Source organism: Apis cerana, linkage group LG9 (genome assembly GCF_029169275.1).
Source record: "Apis cerana isolate GH-2021 linkage group LG9, AcerK_1.0, whole genome shotgun sequence".
Classification (NCBI taxonomy): Eukaryota; Metazoa; Arthropoda; class Insecta; order Hymenoptera; family Apidae; genus Apis; species Apis cerana.
Genome location: NC_083860.1, coordinates 6,565,027 through 6,585,818, shown reverse-complemented (window position 1 = coordinate 6,585,818; position 20,792 = coordinate 6,565,027). Strand labels below are relative to the sequence as shown.

At 33.6% G+C, this 20,792-nt stretch overlaps 1 protein-coding gene and 1 long non-coding RNA gene across 3 annotated transcripts in view; one reads left to right on the top strand and one right to left on the bottom strand.

The window, feature by feature from the left end:
* LOC114576831 (uncharacterized) overlaps positions 1 to 20,792 on the top strand; it is a 187,376-nt gene that overhangs the window by 106,461 nt on the left and 60,123 nt on the right. The window lies entirely within an intron of this gene.
* Positions 1 to 20,792, bottom strand: part of LOC108000325 (receptor-type tyrosine-protein phosphatase kappa) — a 93,795-nt gene that overhangs the window by 18,833 nt on the left and 54,170 nt on the right. The window lies entirely within an intron of this gene.

Genomic DNA, 20,792 nt, shown 5'->3' with positions numbered 1-20,792 from the left:
CGACGATATCTCTGGAACCGGAAGTCGTATCAAGATAAATGAAAAAATGTTTTAAAGAGAAAGGTTCCGCGCTTCTAATGATCGGTTACTTTTTGACCGAAAGTTATTATCTTCGGAGTTATAGCGGTTCAAATTTTTATAATTTTAATAAAGTTCAATCGCGCTATAAATATATATATATATATATATATATTTTTTGGAAGAATATTAATTAATATTACTTTTATTAATAAATGTTTGCTGTATAATACTATTTTTTATCATATAAAATCTGCTTTTTACAATGAGAATATGTGTTCAAGATTAAGACACGAGAAATATGGTTGGTTGCTGAAAATTGGGAAATAAACTAAATATTTTCAGGAATATCTATAGAGTCTTAATGATTGAAAAACATTTAACATTGGAAAATAAAGAAAACAAGAAGCCCACGGGAAACTGAAAATTAACATAAACGTTTATACAGCTATTTACAACTTAATTACGTTAGCAATTACAACGTAATTCCAGAAAGAGTTTGAAAAATGTAAGCAAGTAATACTTATACATTGTACTATATTTAAATCTTACAAAAAATTAACATTATACGTGACGAGAAACTTCATTAAAGATACTTTTTAACTAAAATAAGATGAAATCTTCTATTTCTTCCAAAATTCATAATAATAATTTTCGAATTCCCAGAAAAGTGATAATTTGCAAGTTCTTTTTGTTCGAAGAGTTATTATAACGTATTTATAAAAATTCTTCTCAATGTTTCTAGAAAATTAAACATTTTATTTCGGAAAAATTCAATTCGAACATAATTACACCGGGTAATTGAATTTCAATGAGGCAAACTATCTACTAGACTACACTGTTGACAGATCGTCGAAGAAAACCGAATCAAGTCGAAAAAGAAAAATATTTCGTCCACTCTCATTCATCCATTATATTCACCTAAATGTAAATTTATGCTAATGTTTGTATTTCCATTTTTATCCCCGTTTCTTTCTCTGCTCGATCGACTCACTTTTATCTTTTTCTTTCGACTATTCTTTTAAATTAATCGATCGTAGAAAGATTCTTAAAAATTTTATTCAGTATAAAGAAAAAAATTGCCGATTTTTTAAATACTTCAATTACTTCCAAACAAATTTTTTCGATTTTCGTTTCATTGCAACAAAAATGATCGGCCATCGATTAAACCAAAATTAAAATTACAATTACGAAAAATTCTAATTTAAAAGAATATTAAAATAATCACAATCGGAGAAATCTCTTTTTAAATTATATCTAATAAATCCATAAATCATCGTTTAGAAGAGAAGCGTTTCAGTGTAAAAGAAAATACTTTTTAAATCACACTTTTAGCTTTATCTCCCTCTCGGTAATAAGCTTAAAGTCTTTACGACTAGAATTCATTTTACAGCAATTTCTAAAATAAAAAGAGAGAGAGAGAGAGAGAGAAAATAATATCATAATTCATAGCAAAATTGCGACTTTTTGTTTCACTAAATAAACAAGAAGTTTTATGCGGCCATGGAACCAAGCAACTTATCCAATAGCCATCTAGTTTTAAGTCGTTTTTATCCAAAGAGATCATCGGTTTGGATACGATATTCCCTTAAAAGAGTGTTTCGAAACTGGGTCATGCCTCTGCATATAAACATCCCCCGCGAATCTCATCAACTTCCTGGAACGTTGTCACGTCCCAATATGTAACGGTGGAAACTGGAACAACGGTGGCAAACATCGGCCATACCCGATTTTTGGATTCGTTTATCGTCGAAGACATTTAACGGAACAAGAAATTTTTTATTTCCACGGATCCTTTTTCACTTTTATCGATTCTCGCAATTGGGTTAATCGATGTTGCACGATACTTTTGTTATTATACACTTTCTCACTTTATCTTCGCGCTGCTCCCATCATTTGGATACCTTTCACTTGGCCTCTATCTAAACTTCGATATCGTAATCCATTTTCGCAACAAACGATCGTCTACTAATTGTCTAATTCACTCAAGATTGATCATCACCCGCACATATAAGAAAAATAAATAAAATTTCTTATACAAGAAGCTATATAAACTACAATCAATAACATTGGTGATTTTCAAATCTATTTCAAAGTAAACAAATAAAATGACATATCCACTCCTGCATAAACTTTCTCCATAAAAAGAACTCGTAATTACCAACCTCGTCCCAAAAACTTTTCGAAACGCCACTCCCTTTATTATCCCCGTATAAAAATCAATCGCCGTCGATTCTATCGATCCGGAAGCGTATCGATCGAGTTGTCCCTTCGTATCCAACATCCTTTATTCGCCTAATTACATAACAATAGTTGCAGAGAGGGAGAGAATGGCGGTTGTCGTTGGTACAACGGCCTCATTAGCCTTTATCAGCGTTCGATGGCCGCAAGAAAGCCGCGATGACACAGGCATCCTCCATCCCCAACCCTCATTGTCCCCCGAGCGTTCCACGCCGGCCGAATAAAAAAGCAATCAAGGCTGTAGCCGAGTTATACGAGGGGGCGATTCACCGCAGAAATAGGGCGGCTAATTATCCTGTTCGGCGTTAAAAATAAAACGAAGACCCACCTATGATGGAACCTGTTAATGGATCCACCTCGCCAACGGTTTCTTGCGCGGTGCAACGACAATTAGAAACGTAATCTCACGTGATGGAATAACAGATTGGATGGAAAGACAAGGAGGACAATGAAAATTCTCGAAACTATTTCAATTCGTGTTGTATTTTTAGTATAAAATTGTAAAGAATGAATTGAATCCTGCGGAAAATTTTAATATTTTAAATGAATGATTATAATCTTTAAAAAATAGTAGTACTAAATATTGGTTAAAATCACTTTTCCAGATTATATCGAAAATCGTTTCAACAAACTTTCGAACAACTTTCGAAGATTATTAAACGAAGGTATAAATCAACTATTTATAGGAAAATAATCAAACGAGGATAAAATCTCTTTGACAACGAGCGCGAAAAAGACACGATATTAGTCCTCTTTTGATCTCGAATAAGTGTTTCTTCTTATTGGACAATAATCAGAATAAAAATTCGACGTTATTCTTCAGGACGATATAACTAATATATAAGAGTAGATACGTTTAATTTAAGATGAATGGCCTCGCATTAACACCTGCTATTATCCAACTTTGTATCTAGTTTCAACATTAGTCCATTCAACTAGCAGAGAATCAAGAGAAAAGCTCTTTGTGAAGAATCCCAAGAGCCGTATCTAAACAAATTCATATATCAGATAATACTGTGCAGTTTATCCATTCTCTCACTGCTTTGCAATATGGATTTTGTTCAACATTTGCCTGCGGTATCGCGCTCTGTATAAACACATTTATAAATCCTTTTATTTCTCTTTACTAATCTTTCGTTCAACGATCCCACAGAATCCGCGGTGGATGATCGAAGACACGTGCCAGAGGTCGATCAAGCTCGACTCGTACGTTTCAAGGGTGGATTCCATCCTTTTGAAAGTTTTTTTTCGATTTTTCGATTTTTTCTCCCTTTTTTTTTTTTTTTTTTTGAGGCGAGTTAAACGGTTTACGAACGTTTGCTCTTTGTGTCATCCACAGGTGTGCCACAGAAATAATATCGAATCCGAAGCGGATCTCTCTCCCTCTCTGATTTTCACAGCTTTAACCCCATCCATTCCCCTGGACACGATTCGTTGACGTTCGAAACTGAAACTGTTGGCCATCGTGAATGGAAGTGGACAAGTACAATAGAATTCCGCTTATCCGAAGCTGAGGGACGAACAGTTGAGTATAATCAAATTTTATGATTTTTCGAATAATTCAATCGATAAGTTTTCGTTCAAATTGATAATGAAATTCAGTAAGTGAATTTTGTACGAGTCTCTTTGTTTTTCGAAAGAAGTTTCTCGTAACAACTTAATTATCTTTTGACGTTGTTCGTGATTTTTTTCATTATTCATTTATCCAAAGATGGAAGTTTGGATGAGAGTAGCAGAGAATTTCTCTCTTATATTCTCTTTCTTTTTTTCTTGTCTTTCATCTTCAACGTCATTTTCTTTTTCTTTCTTCCTCTCTTTTTCTTGTTTCATCTTCAGCAACGTTGAATCTTTTCTAGCCTCGACGTATACTTTACGAAGCGCACGATATTAAAAATGTTCGTCACGTTAAGGGAAACAATTCGGGAAGACATTTTATTTCATCTTTGCGATTAGTTTCCGCAATTGGCACGATAACCAATCCTTTTGCAAAACAAGAGCAATGAAACGAACGTGTTACGTGTCGTTATTTTTTATTTTCGACTCTTGTAACGTCGTTATTCTGTTTTATATTTTCGACAAATTAAATGGAATTATGTGGCACCAAATATTTCGATCTGAACGAAAATTATATCTTAAAAATTTCAGGATGCAACAACAAATTTGTCCAACAGTGTTTCGTTTAAATGTGATTCAATAAAGAAGTTTAATTAAATATTTCTGCACCGATGGTTTACTTTTTCCCTCCTCGCCCTTTCTTCCCTGACATTACGTAATTTTCTTCTTCCAGACTGTTGCTCCTTTGAGACAAACAAATTGTTAGAACAAACAGCTCTCGTGATATTCGTTAGAACAAATGGAGATTGACGATCGTACTTTTCCCTTTGTTTCATAAATAGTAATTTAAATTTTCTCTCGTTCCGTCTATTTTTCAAATCTCGTGGTTCTTTGAAATTTGAGAAATGACTTGTCCCTCTAGAAATTGTTGAAGAAAATTGTTCGTGTAATTAATTATCTCGATTGATTTCAGTTTCTTTGATCTGTTGTTTCTTTCAAATCTTCTTGATTTGCTTTTAATCGATATTTCCTTCCTTGAAAAATCGACCGTTTAACAAGATTAAGATTTCTTATATTTTTCCCAATTGATTCTCGATCATCAATAATATTAAGATAATATTCGACAGAATGGGTAAACAGAGCATGGAAAATTAATATCAATACTCGGAGAATTCTGAACAGCTCGCAAAATTCAAACTTGCTCGCATTCAAATGAAAAGCACGCCGAGTTTCTCTGTAACTACATGCGGTTTCAAAGTTATTAAGTCGAGTAATAAGTTTATCTATCTTCCGATGCCGTAAGTTTTTAAGAGATATATCTACGAAGATACAATCCACTCTCTATAATTTCACCTATAAAATTAACTCACGGAATAGAATCGTTTACAACATTCTCATCGAGGAATATTATACCAGCAAAATTTCCCATTTAAAATTGCAATAAAAAATTAATCGAAGAAAAAATCGCAATTCGCCAAAATTCATCTGATTTTCCCTTCCGAAGAATTCGAAATGTTCATTTGTTCCACGCTTAAAATATTTGGGATTAAATTTGGAGTGTATCGAAATATTATAGTTGCGGTTTCGAGGAAGTTAAGTCTCCAACTTCCATTAAACAATCATCAGGCTCACTTATGAAAAGCTTTCGAAGCCGGCAGATCCACGGGAAATTGGGAGCACGTTTCGCCATCGTAAAAACTCGGGGTTTGGTACCCGCGAACGTAATTACAGCGGAGGAATTGAATGTCGTGTCTGACACAGATCGTCCATTACCACTGTTGGGAAGTTTGCCAGCCAAAGAACCGAGGGAGGGAAAAAAAAGAGGGGAGCTTCTCCTCCTCCCTGATTTCGTATGCATTTGCGTTATCGTTTTGATGTTTTGATAAGATGTGCCTAGCCACGTTCAGTTTTGCGCAATGTTATTTATATAGTTTCACGAATATAGGTCGAAGATGATTGGTAGGATTGCGATCAAGTTTTTTGTAATCGAATGTTCGTAGAATAACGATGAAGTGAAATTAATTCTTTCTGTAGGATAGATATAATAATAAACATTTAACACGAATCCAAATATTCTTCTTCTTCTTTGGAATCGTATAATATTTAATTATGAATTACTCGATTATGAGATAGATCATTAATAATTATTTTCTAAGAGACTCTATTATTCAAATATTAACAAAGTTCTATTATACTCTTTTTTAGTAAGAAATGTTTAAATTTAATGGATTCTTTATTTCTTCATCTTTTTTTTTTTTTTTTTTCTTTTGGTTTTAATCGTTTGTAGAAATTATTCGTATTCTTCCTTCTTTTAAAGGAAGAATTTTAAAAAATTCTTTTCGTCCTTTTATAAAGTTAATTAACAGTTGGATCAAATATCTTTGAGAGGTAACACGAGTATATTTTGGCCAGACTCGAAGCTAATTGCGTGCCAACATTTTTTAAAGAAAGAAAGAAATATTTATCTTATGTATTATCTTATAAATTATATAAATTTTTATGTGATGACTTTGACTTTTGAAATTCCATCAAAAGAAATTTTCCTATAACTAATTAAGACACGTCAAAGAGTTTTAAACTTTCAATCCTCATTTTAATTTCTTCTGAGCGAAAAATCGTGATTATATATTCCTCTATTTAATAAAAAATGTTTCATCAAACGGGCAATCATGCATATGATATTTATCTTTCAACTATCTTTCAACTTTCCATCCTCCTCGATTTCCCTCAAAGGAACTCTCGGATGAAATTACCAAATATATACACAGAATTAACTTCTTCCTCTTGTTATTAAAGAAAAAGAAAAAGCAAAAGTCCAAATATGTGTAAATCCACGTTATTAAAACGAATTCAAACAACGAGCTTTAAAGATATAAATTTATAAGATACACTTTCATTATTTAAAAAAAAAAGAAAAATCCAAATATATCCATCATATTCTATAAGCTATAAATATTATCAAACGAAAACAATGGAAGCAATGAATTTAACATATTCCATAAAATCGATCGCGTTATCTTAAAATTTTTGTATACACAGCATCGTAGGATGCATCGTAGAAGCAAGATTTATGAAAACGATGTTATAAAGTACAAAGCATCTTTGTTTCGTATTTCATAGCTGATCGATACGATCATGTCGAATACCTTTGTAAACCGCAAGTGCTTCATTATATCTCGGCAAGATCGCCGACACAGCGGGCTTTCATCTTTGTTTGGTGACACGGGTCGGAGGATTCTTCATCTTCGACCTTCCACGTAGGTGAATGGAAGTTTTCTCGGGAGGGAAAGCTAATTTTTTTTTTTTTTTTTTTTTTTTTGATAAACGAACGCGAAGACGTTTCAATTTTCTTTCATCGGGTTCTATAAAATATCGTTACGTGTCTGCGAATTGTGATAAAATTACAATTATCGATTTTGTAATTTTGAGATTTGAAAAATTTTCGTCTCTTGAAACATTTTCAAACTTGAAAATGTTCGAGTCCCAAGAAATTTTCGTGTTATATTATGTATTGTGTATTGGTCAAAGTTGAAAATTTGAGGATAAAGAAGTAAAGAGATAAAAATATTAATTTTGGAAATTTACGAAGAGCAGGTTAAAGATCTAAAAATTCGTCGAATGTTAGGATTTATTCTCAATGAAACATACTCATGAATGAAAATATAAACGCTTTAAAATTAGAAATAGATTTAAGAGCTCGAATGTTCGAAAAAAAGCACGTCTAAATTTCCATGCTAAATGGAATGTTGCGCACTATCCATTAATACTAAAATTCTATATATATATTGCCAATGAAATATACTCATGAACGATAAAAATCATCAATTGGGAAAAATTTAAAAACTTGGAATTTACGAGCAGGTTGTAAATCTTGAAAGCTTGAAAATTTGAAAATTCGCAAATATTCAAGTATCTAAATTTCCATGCTGAATGGAAACGTTCTCTATTTTTATTGGCAATGAAACGCCAAATCTATAGATAGAATTTAAAGCTTCAAATAAACAGATATAAAAGCTGCGAGGAAATGAAATTATTAATTTCAAAATTGAAACAAAGATCGATATAAGATCGCACAGAGAGACGATTATCTGGTAAATCTTAATTAATTAATTTCAAATAATCAACAAATAATTTTGAAATCGAGTAGAATCTGTATGATTTTAATTTCCTTTCTTTTCGAACAAGAGATCATAATTTTTTACCAATTTGTATTATAATTTCAAATTCAACGTTATTACGATCCCCACGTTTACCAGTGTCCTTTGCCATGCGGTCTGGACAATCATGTTTGCGGCACAACACGACAGGTGTGCAATTACCATCGAACATATACGAAATATGGATTGCGAACAGGTTGACATTAACTCTGCGGCCCACTTTTGGCAAAACGGCCTCATAACAGGCCAATGTGTGTTGTTACGAGAGTATTAAAGGGATAATCAGTCTGGTTAAAACGTTATGATAGAATAATAGAATAATATCGATGCATTAATAAGTTTAATCCGATTAAATTGTCTCGTAAGACATCGATTTTGATTCCTGTAACTGTAATACATGTAAATACGTTTTCAGAGACGTCGATATTAAAGAATAAAATTGGGATTCAATTCAGAATATTACGAAGAATATTGAAAATCAAAACGTGTAACGTGTAAAAAGATTTAACAGTTTGAAAATCTTTGGAAAAATTGGTAATTTGTATTGCAGTATTTTCTCTCGAGCTGCTTCGAATTTTAAAATCCCCGAACGTGTTATCTTCTCACTCTTCGTCATCGACACAATTTCTCCCCTCCTTTCAAAGATGATAGAGCCGCCTTTCAAACGTCCCTCTTTAGACGTCACATCCAGCACATCGCACCCTATCGAGTCTTCTAATCAGGATTATTAAAGTGCTGTCCTCCTAGGGACAACTTAATTTATGATTGACTCGATCGCCTTTCAAATCAACCGCCATTCAAACGGACGTGTTTGTGATTGGCTGGTAAATCGGATAGAGGCGATAATCAAGGCAACGCGCGTTATCGTTTGTACGTGCGAAAACATGAATATCGCACATCCCGTCCGATTCCATCCGATTCCGCCCGATTCCACCCGAATCGAATACTATATTCAACGAAAGGAGATGGCCGGCTATGCCCCTAGGCGAATTTCAAATTCAAATAAAGCGACCGATGAGAAAATTATACGAATCTGTTCGAAAGCTGACAGAACGATGATTGAAGGAAATTTAAGCGAGAAATTAACGTTCGTTCCATGTTACTTTTCAAACAATTATCACTTTTCCACTATTTTTCTAACTATTCTATTCGTTATTCTTTTTAAGGTTATACATTTATAACAATTGGAAAGTGAGCATACTATAATCTGTCACGTGTGTTATAGAGACTTTTTTGTTTTAAATATTGGGAATAAAGAAATCGGATATAATACTGTAGAGAATTAAAAAAATATTATTATTAAATATAACTATTTATTTATTTTTTTTTTCGCATAAATTAGTTGAATTAATTCAGATCATGATCGATCATGACCCCTAAAACGTCATCAACTGATTCTAATTCGGTGAACACCGATGACCTCCATGGCGGTCAACGCGTTTACACGTGACTTCCTTATACGAAAATATCGATGATATCGAAGATGCGAGTTCGCGTGTGTATTTTCGACACTTGCGTCAACGAAGAAGAAGCCACAGGGTTAAGAAATGAAGATAGAAATCGATTGGCTTTACTTAGAGGGCACGAGAAAGTGTATAATTGGATTGAATATCTTTCTCGAAAAGATTCGGGCAAAATAAAAATAATTGCCCCTTTTTTTTCAAAATCAACGAAAAGTTGATGAATGAGAAAAGAAATTGCAGCTCGCATAACATATACATACAACAATTAAGCTTTTTTAAAAATTAATTTAATCTGTCCCATTCCTTCTCCTTCTAGATCCTTCTATAAATATTTCCCTTGAATCCCCTTCGAGAGGATGTATAAACTTTAAAGTAAAAACTTCAAAAGAAAAATGATTCGGCTTAGTTAGCTTTAGCACAGAAGAAAAATCCGAAGAAAAAACAATTTCGATTTACCATTTTTTTTTTTTAATATTTCAATAATATTTTAAAATTTAATCTCTCCACTCTACCATCTTTCATCTCTACACACTATACACTTTATACCAGTTTATTCCTGACGCTTGGATTACAACGTAATTTCAATTAATATCCAACGAAGCAATTTAAAGCAAATATATAAGAGTCGAGCCGTTTTCTACGCAAATATTTCCTTTGAAAACGTCTTCGAGAAGGAATACCGCCTCCCAGAGGAAAATTTCGACTTCTAAAAGACCGTAGAGAGGATCGATGGTCGTGATGATATTGATTCGAGCATTTGTATCTATCTAATTCTGGATCACGGATCGAGGGTCGACCCAGTAACCCAAAGCGACCGCACCGCGTCTCAAACTAACTCCCCCAACTTATTTGCGCTCGTTTCATTTCGTCTCGCGGAACACACCACGTGTGCGATGAATATACCTCGTGTAGAGGACAACATGCATAATGGTTAATTCATAAATGAAATTGAGAGATCCAATGATGAAAGGCATCTTTCTTTTCGAAAAGATCGAAGAGTCAGAATTCTTTCCACTTTCGTGGAAATTTGAATTGGATCGAATAATGGTGTTGTTTTATCAAATTCATTACTGATACACAATCGAGTATTACTTTTTCCCTATTTTTGGAAATGATATATAAAGTTGAAATATATAAATAAAGATGTTTCGTATATATTTCAATCGATGTAAATTTGCAATAAAATAGAGACATTGAGATTTCGTATTCGGTTTTAATCACTCGAGAAAAAGGGGGAAAATCGATCTAAGAGAGAGTTTTGAATTTAACTTGGAACGAGACATTGAATATTTATCGATATTTCACTTGTTAAATATTTTCAATAAAATCGATTATCGGGATAATTAACGCGTTAATACAAGATCAGAACTGATATTATTCCATGGCTATTACCATAGGCAGTAACCCAGGTATAATTCTTCGTTATACGGATTAATTAGTAACTGTCGGTTATTAAACGTTTGCGCGAATCAATATGTCGATTACGTACACCTTTTGGAGGAAACGTTAATATCGTAATTTCAGGTCGTTTTGCGACTAGCTAAATAGTACAATAATATTGCAGACGCAATTTATTCGAGGTGAACGAAATCATCGGCAACCTCCATCAATTTCCAAAACTCACAATACACCTTATTACATATCTTGCAATCACCAACACCAACCATTAATGGAAGGAGAACTTTACACTTCGTTACCCCATTGTGAAATATTCCCTATAAATCCACCATCGTCTCCTCCCTAGATAGAGAATCGTGGAGGAAAAATTCGAATTTCCATTTTCCGCTCGAGCGATTGCCGCAAAAGAACAAGTGCAAAAACAAAGTCGATTGAATCGACAGTCGTAGGAGGAGACGCTTCGAAACAGCCCCGTCGAGTATTCATAAACCGGAAACAGGGTTATTTTTCGAAAAGAAAAAATATACACGAGGATGAAGGAAAAATTCTTCCATCGTCCACAAACACGACGATAGTGTTTGTTATTGATTGGATCGGTTTTCTTATCGATCGGATCGAAGTCTCGCTGTCGCTAGCAGTCACTGTATAATCGATATGACATCCCCTGAAACCCTGGGAATTAAACCTTTCGTCATCTCCGTTTCTCCGCTTTCGAAATTATATAAATTTTTTCGTAAAGAATTGTCTCTTACGATAGGATGAAAGTGAATTTGAAGTGAAGAAAATTATAAGAATATTCGAAATTGTTAGAAAAAGTGAAAAATTGTCACGTTAGATAAATCGATTTGATAAATTAATTGTAAAAAAGATGATTACTTGAGTTCGAAATAAAAATAACGTGATAATGGCTGAACGAATGGCATGGTAGAAAGATTCGTCGTGTTCTCGAAGGAAGAAATTTTCTTGCTATTTTGTCTTCTTAAAAATATGTAAATAAATTCATAGACGAAACTTCGCCCCGTTGAATTTCTTCAACGATGCCACTCGTTTCCCCTTCACTCTCGGCCATATCATCGAAAACTTACAAAAATATTCTTCTTGCTCGGTTTCGTTCGAGAATCGGCCTCGTTTCCATATTAATACGAGTAAATCTTCCACGAGCCATCCTCGCCCTCACCAAACATGCCGGGACTCCGGCCCAATCTCTCGAACGAGATACGTGCTTTGGATACGTATCCCTTGGATTCCTCCTCGATAAAACTATGACATGGCCGGTCCATTTACCCTTTAAAACCGTCCACCATTTGTACGCTCGTGCTTTTACACACATCGTGATCCCGACCAATATAAACAATGTCACCGAATTCGATAGATGTCGAAGAAGAGATAGGATTCGTGACTCGGGTATAAAAATTTCAATACCTCGAGAGGAATAGTTGGCCACCGATAAACTATAAATATAAAATCGTCATATCACGCTTCGTTCGCGAGTTTTCGCATTCGAACCACCTTTTGCATTCTTTCGATCGCAAGAAGAAGAAGAAAAAAATACTCCAACGAGATATAAAAAGAAAGAAATTTCCACCGAAAATAATTCCTCGAAACTTTTCCAAAACTTCACGTTTTTTGAGAAATAAAAAAAAATTTGTAAAATTGTCCCGAAATTCGACTCGAATCTCCGCGCACGGCCTCGAGGGACATTTGCCGGTGTTTGAGGGAAACGGCGCATGGTAAATGAGGTACGAGAATAAGGGGTCGAATTTCCGGGGGCGGAAGAGGCACGCGGCCTCCGGGCCTCGACCTCGAGAGGTCTCGCGATTTCCAACCTCGTTTCCTCCTCCTCCCCCTCCTCCTCCCTTTGCTCGCTCGTGTAATTCGTTGTTTGCCCGCACAAAGCGGCGGAAGATGGCCGATTTCGGCTCCGCTCCGCCTAAACTTGCCCCGACACAAAGCGAATTTGTCCCTAACAGTTTTCCAACTTTTGCAACTGTTTGTTCAACCGCTATAACCACGGAGCTTATTTACGTGTTTTTCTCGCCAGGGGGATGATTATTTTTCTTCCTTTCCTTTTTCTTCTTCGAAATCCATTCGATTATTTTTACTTTAATTCGATTAAAAAAAAATTGCTCCGGCGATTGAGATGTATTCTTTGGATTTTTGAGATTCTCAACAAAGATATTTATATTTATATTTCATTCTTCAAATTAGAATGTTTTACCAGCGATGATAAGTTTAAAAGGAAGAAAGATAGGAATTCAGTTTCTTTCGCACAATTTTCTGATATCTCTCTCTTCGTTTAATTCTTTACTTGTTTCGTTAAAATTTACGGTTTACGGGAGGAATAATTTCGAGCTTGTTTTTATGAAAAAAAAAGAGCACGTGGCCAATTTTTTTTCAATTGGATTTCGAGAATTCGCAGGGAAATGAGCGAAAATAAAATGCGGAAATGAATCGCGAACGCGATTTTAAAAAAGTGATTTTCTGGACAGTCTGGAACAGCCCTCCTCCCCCGATTCCAATCGATTTCGAATAAATAACCTGGAGCCGTGCGGATTTGCCACGTGCACTTGTTTTCTTCTCCTCGAATCGAATCGTCTACGAAAGTTTGCCGACAACAAATCCACTTGATCGAGCATTTTTCCGCATTTACCGTATCGAGAAACTTGTATTCAAAATTCGAGGATTGAGAATTGGTGTAAATGAAAGATGGACGATACAAGAACGAAATGTAAAGAGTATATCTTTTTATTATTATTATTATTATTATTATTATTATTATTAATTCTCGCGTCACTCGTGTTTATTACTCTTAATTCGAAAGAGAGAAGAAGAGAAAAAAAGAAGACGTGGAAACGAGAGACGAATTTAAAAACACGGAGATGGAGGAAAGTTTCTGAGAAAAACAAATAGAAAGAGAAATCCAGATTGAAGAAAGTGCAAAAAGTAAGATCTTGGGTAACGAACAGAAAAAGAAACGGAGTTGAAAGAAACTAGAAGTTGAAAAATTGAAGAGGAAGGAAGGAAGGAAGGAAGGAAGAACGAGGACAGATAAATGTGACAAATAAAAGAACAAATTAAAAAATCGTGGAAATGAATGTAAGAAAGAATCGTGGAATGAAAAGAAAAAACGATGGAACTAAAAATCAAATACAAAGGAGGATGACTCGATTCGAGTAAAAATAAAAGGGGAAAAAGTAGAGAAATAAATAAATGCAGTCAAATGAAAAATACAAACGCTTAAAAATTAGACGGGAAGAGAAATGGACTCGTTGTCGAAGGAAACGAATCGAGGAGGAGGGGGAGTCAGTCGTAAGCTCGAGACGTTTAAATATGGGAAAAAATTCCACGGAGGCTCGTCGATCCAACGTACGTCCCTTTGGGAACGATAAATATCTCGTGGCTAAAAACCATCCGATTTATCAGTCGCCGCTGCTTCTGTCCATGTAACGACAACGAAACACGCCAATTTCACGCGTTATAAATTTCAACTTGGACGAGTACCCTCGCGATTTAATCAGAGGAGAGAGAAATGGGGGGAGGAACATTTTTACATACGCATTCTCTTCGTTTCTCTATGTTTTCATCATATTTTTTTCTCATTCTCTCTCTCTCTTTATGTCCCTCTCTTTTATATGACACTTGTTAGAGCAGCGAACCGATCAAAAACAGCCCAACGTGGCGTTAAAACGAACCAATTTTTCAGTTTTCAATTGAAACTGAAACGTTGGATTCTTTTATATTCCAGAATCACTGTATATAAGTGTTAGAATTAATTCCAATTCTTTTTCCCCCAAAAATTATATTTTAAATACAAGAATTATATAAATAATTCTTTCATATTATCATTTTTTCCTTTTTTATACATAAATGTTAGAATTAATTCTAATATTTCCTCCTCCCTCCAAAAGTGAAATAGCTCATTATCTTTCTCCTCGACGAATTCATCCCCATTGGAACGAAAAAGGGAATAAAAATTCAAGATAAAAAGAAAAAATCTCAGGCGTTCGAATAATCATCGTGGAGATTGTTCCTCTATGAAACGAATCGTTAGGTGTTAAACTAGAGAACTAGAAATGGTTGTGATTAAACAAACCAAGAGAGGAACCGCGATGTGGTGGTGGCGGTAGAGACATGAGTATTCATAGGTTGTTTGATAACGGCTGATTGGCGACAAGTTGGTGCTGATTACAGTTGGGATAGGGTTATCAAGCTCGTTAGAGATGGCTGTCACAAACGATATCGTGGGCCACACGCCAGTCTGAGATTCGAGTAAATGTCAGCTCGATAAATAATTGAACGATTCGAGTTTCCCCCCTCCTCGTCCCCCAAGAGAGTGAAAAATAGATCGATTTCTAGATCGAATAATGTGTTTCGCTTATTTAAAACCGAATAGAAATATCGCCTAAGAAATATCGTTGGAAGAAAATTCGATGCAATTTAAAATTGCGCGAGTAAAAATCGATCCAAACATAGTTATTTATTTTCCTTTCGTTCAATAACTTTTATGTCAGCGCGAATAGCGTAAATAAAACGCGTGAATTGTCAGACATATCATAAATTGAATTTGAAGACGTCTCGAGGTGGAGGACGCGACAAGATAAATCTATGCTACTTGAATGTAGTACAAGCGATCAGCCAAGCAGCAAATATTGATGCATCGGTGTTTATTGAACGTTGTTACATCTGTTACGCAGAGATTACCTTCTCTGTTTAGAATCCAACTCGATATTTCCCTGATAATTTAATATAATTAATTTTTCCCAAGACGAATTTCGTAGATAGATCTATCTTCTTGTGAATTTTGAATTACAATTCGATTCAATAACATCTTTTCGATTAGATAGAAGAAAAATTTACGAAGCTAGTATCAAAAACTTACACGTAAATCGAGAAATGCAAGAATTTTACAGAATTTTTACTCGCAATAAAGAAAATTGAAGCTGATGCTCCAAGAAGATTATCGATTCACGTGGACCAAGGAGTACACCAAGAATCCGGAGGAAGTATTTTACGGGTGTTTTACCCGTAATTCGATATCAGTTTTGGTAGTTTACTCCAGAACCAAATTACGCTTAAAACACGTGTAAAATACTTGCCGGTAATACCGGTCTAAGTGCACGTCAGTTTCCTAACCACGATTTGCAGCACGAACGAGGTGCATTCAGAGTGCAACTCGAGACACCGCGATGGCTACCGCTATTTCCGTTTCGTCAACAACTTTCGTCGTCATTACCGATCGAGCGTTATCCACGCTTTTAAAATCGTTCCATGAATACCGTCTAGGGACATTTACATTTTTGACAGTGGCAACAGACGCGATGGAACACTTCCAAGAAGAGGTAATGGGCCGTAAGGAAGCGTATAACTTTTTTGCGAAAATTTCTTCCCCCTCCGATCCTCCACAAGGAGATCGATGGTAACGATGCAAATTTCCCTAGGATTCCACTTTCGGATCGAGACGAGGATGGAGGACTATGCACAGTTTTTTCTTCCCTATCGGATTCTTTTTACGAGTAATGTTGTCGGAAATTGGAAAATCGAGGCTTTTCTTATTGATATTGAGGATATTGAACGTAATCTGCAGCCGATTCTTTTTGGCTTTTGTGCGAGATGGAAAGTTGTGCAAGATATTTTAAAACAAAACTCGATAAGAAACGTTTGTATATTAAAGTAGGCAGAAAATTAAAATTCGCGCGAGATGATCACTGATAAACAGAAGAGGTTCGTTCAAAAATTAAAGAATTCTAAATCAATATCCAAAAAGAAGACAAATGTTGGTAGAAAAAGTCCCTATTATTCTCTCGTTATTCGAACAATGAATGAACAAACAACGAAGAATAAACAAGTTAAATTATCGAAAGATTAGAATCGACGAGTGGTCGAACGATAAAAATTCGACAATCCCACGATTCGTTTCTTTATTCGTGGTTACAGGGGAACAGAATGAGGGCCTCGCCTTTTTTAACGTCCATAGAAGCGATATAAAAGAAAATTGGAGAGAAAAAAAGAGTATGAAAAGGAGGGTGAAATTCGATCAAGCTTCAAGTTCGTGGACGAAAAACGGATAAAAGAGGGCGATAAAGGGAGGGGAATCGATACAAAAGAAACGATTCTTCGATAGGATGCGTTTTCAGCCGTGATTTCTTCTTCGCGCTTGGCGTGTATTGGCCAAGCTAAAAATTGTCAGGTCTCTCGGGGATACGACGGCTCTTTATTCGAAGAAGGACGGAAAGAAATTAATAAAGGATGAGATAATCCTGTTTTCCATCCAATTTCTTTCGAGACTTCGACAAGGATTCGTCGATTCGTTCCGTCGCGGTGAATGAATCGTCGCAGGAACAATAAAAGTGGTATTTTCTTCGAACCAATGAACCGGTTAAATCTCCATAGACATTTTAAAAATTTCGATATTTTTAAAATTCGTCTCTTTTCCTTTCAACTGAGAATTTTAAACGAAATATTCTGATTTCTTCTACGTAATTTTATAAATCGCTCCGAGAGGGATCGATCTACAAAAAAAAAACTCTATTAAAAAATAAAAGAAAGAAAAAAAATCTTACCTTCACTTCGAATTCGAACGGAGAAACTCTAGAAAAAAATTTATCTTCGATCGAGATGAAAAACGTCTGTCCTCCATCAAAGTATCTGTACACTGATAGCCGTATCCATCCTCAAGGACAAGGAATAAGATTAAAGGGAACGTTGCCAGCCGAATGGAATTCCTTTTTTTTTTAACTTTACAGCGAGAAAGGAAAAAGCGGAGGAGTCGATCGACGGTTTTCGAGAAGCTGCGTGCGCGCTTCGAACGAGAAGAACGAAGAAAAATTGAGGGGAAAAGAGAGAGAAACGCGTGAAAAGGAGGAACTGCGCACACATTGGAGGCATATCGTAGAACAGAGAGGATCAGAAGGAAGGAGTCGGGGGTGTCGGTGGCTTCCAATCGAATCCCCCTTTTCCGTCACCGAGAGGAAATTCTCCGATGTCGGGGAGGGGGAGGGAGGGACAGATTGGAGGCGAATCGAATGCGATCAGAATGAGAGTAACACAAGCGATCCGTGAATGTCGTGACGTGACGTGAAAAGGTGGAAGGGATGAAAGTTTCATGAAATTCAGACTTTAGAATATAGGGGATTGGGGGGAAATTTATTCGAGTTCGCCGATTAATTTCTCCGAGCATCCTTGTCCCGAGTTGTTTCGATTAAGAAAATTAAGAAAATTCAATTGTAATTTAATTATTGATTCCCTTCCTTTATCTTTCTCGCGGGATAAAAGGAGCATATATATTTTTTATGCTCTTTTACAAATGTGTAATGTGTTTCGAACAACAAAATTATTTAAATTATAATTTAAATGAGAAGAACTTGAAATATTATATTCGTACAATATTCTTATATTTGCACGTACGTAAAAGTGCGACCGCTATCTCGTACATTCGCGTGCGAATTGAGTCGAGAACGCTGCTTCGACTTTGTTTTGTTTATTTCCCCTTCTTAACCGGCGCGCGACGCGACGACATTGCGAGCTCAGTAGAGCAAAGGCATCGGCACGATACACATCGAATAACGTAATTTATTCGTATTTACTTTATTAACATATATAATATATATAATATTATTTATTAATATAATATAATATAAATAATATAAATAAAATTCAATTATATAATTATTTAAATAATATAAATTGCAATATACAATTATATAAATAATATAACAAGTTTATTGCAATTTTCTTTGTTAATACTCTTTATTATATAAAATTTTTTTATTATTTTATTTTTTATTATTATATAATAATATAAAGAATATAGTATAAATAAAATTCAATTATTTATATAATTATGTTATATTATTTATATTATTATATAATTATATAAGTATATAATATTATTTATTAATATAATATAATATAAATAATATAAATAAAATTCAATTATATAATTATTTAAATAATATAAATTGCAATTGTACAAATAATATAACAAGTTTATTGCAATTTTCTTTGTTAATACTCTTTATTAATATAAAGAATATAGTATAAATAAAATTCAATTATTTATATAATTATGTTATATTATTTATATTATTATATAATTATATGATCAATAATATATATATATTATTTATATAATTATATAAGTATATAATATTATTTATTAATATAATATAATATAAATAATATAAATAAAATTCAATTATATAATTATTTAAATAATATAAATTGCAATACACAATTATATAAATAATATAACAAGTTTATTGCAATTTTCTTTGTTAATACTCTTTATTAATATAAAGAATATAGTATAAATAAAATTCAATTATTTATATAATTATGTTATATTATTTATATTATTATATAAGTATATAATATTATTTATTAATATAATATAATATAAATAATATAAATAAAATTCAATTATATAATTATTTAAATAATATAAATTGCAATATACAATTATATAAATAATATAACAAGTTTATTGCAATTTTCTTTGTTAATACTCTTTATTAATATAAAGAATATAGTATAAATAAAATTCAATTATTTATATAATTATGTTATATTATTTATATTATTATATAATTATATGATCAATAATATATATATATTATTTATATAATTATATAAGTATATAATATATAATTATATTATATTATATAAAAAAATTCAATTATCAAAATTATTATTAAATTCTCATTTTTGTATTTTTCATTTTTTAAAAATTCAAATAACATAATCAACAAATAATCAATATAATAATAAAAATTCTTTCTTACTATATATTGTTTATTTTAATCGAGTCATTTCTTTAATGAGAAATACGAGTAAAAAATAAATAAAAATTACAAATTTTCTTGTGTCGAATCGTTGATATTATAAATTTATATATTATATATTATATATTATATATTATATTTATATTATATTATATCATTATATATTTACTTATTATATATTTACTAATTTCTAATTTTTTAACAAAAAAAACAGAAATCAACGTACGTCCAATATCAGCAACAACGAAAATAATTATTTCACGATCAATCTAATCCCTCTAAAAATCCTATCTAAAAAACAGACCAATCCTTCTTCCCTCCAAAACCCTCTCCTTTTCCAAAACCACAAATTAAACCGTTTTAAACGAAAACTCGATTCGAAAAGCGGCACGAAATCCCAGGACGAACGACGAATTACGGTGTAATATATGTATATACGCACACGAATGGGGTAGGAAAGGGTAAAATGGGGGAAACCGTCCCTTTCGAAATTGCTTCTTCTCGATCCTAAGGTTAAACGCGATCGCGAGGCTTTCGAGATCTTTTCTTCCCTTCTTTTTCTTTTTCTTTTTCTCTCGTTGATCGATCGACATTGGAAGAACTTGGAAAACTGCCTGCTCCACGCTTTTCTACCATCCTCCTCGCTTCCTAGCAAGACAACCCCTCGTAGTTTCACCCTCGAACTCGAGGTCGTTGTTCGTTGTTCGCGAGACGCTTGTTAAGTCGTCGAGTGGAGATGTACCGCTGTTTAAACGGTAGCTCTTTATAGAGTGTATACAAAGGCGAAAGTTTGCGTGACAATTAGAGGCCTTAGGAGGCCACGGTTTGTTAGAATTCGCGCTGCAGTCGTGCTCAAGAAGCGCGTTTTTCTCACAGGAGAATCTGTATTCTCGTGTTTTTAACGATATTGTTTGAGAGATGGGACTTTTCTTTAGGGTTTCCAGAAGTTAATTGATCCTGGTAAAGTTCGTATGTGTATATTTTAAGGATTCAAATTTTAGTCAAATACAAGATCGTCTATAAGATTATTTTAGGGAAAATAATTGAAAATTTCTTCAACTTATTTTGTTTCAATTTATGATACTTTTTAAAGATTCGTGAAAATCATTTCAAAGAAATGGAATCAATTCTCAAAGTTTTAGAATTATATATTTTATAATTATGTTTGATATTCTATATAT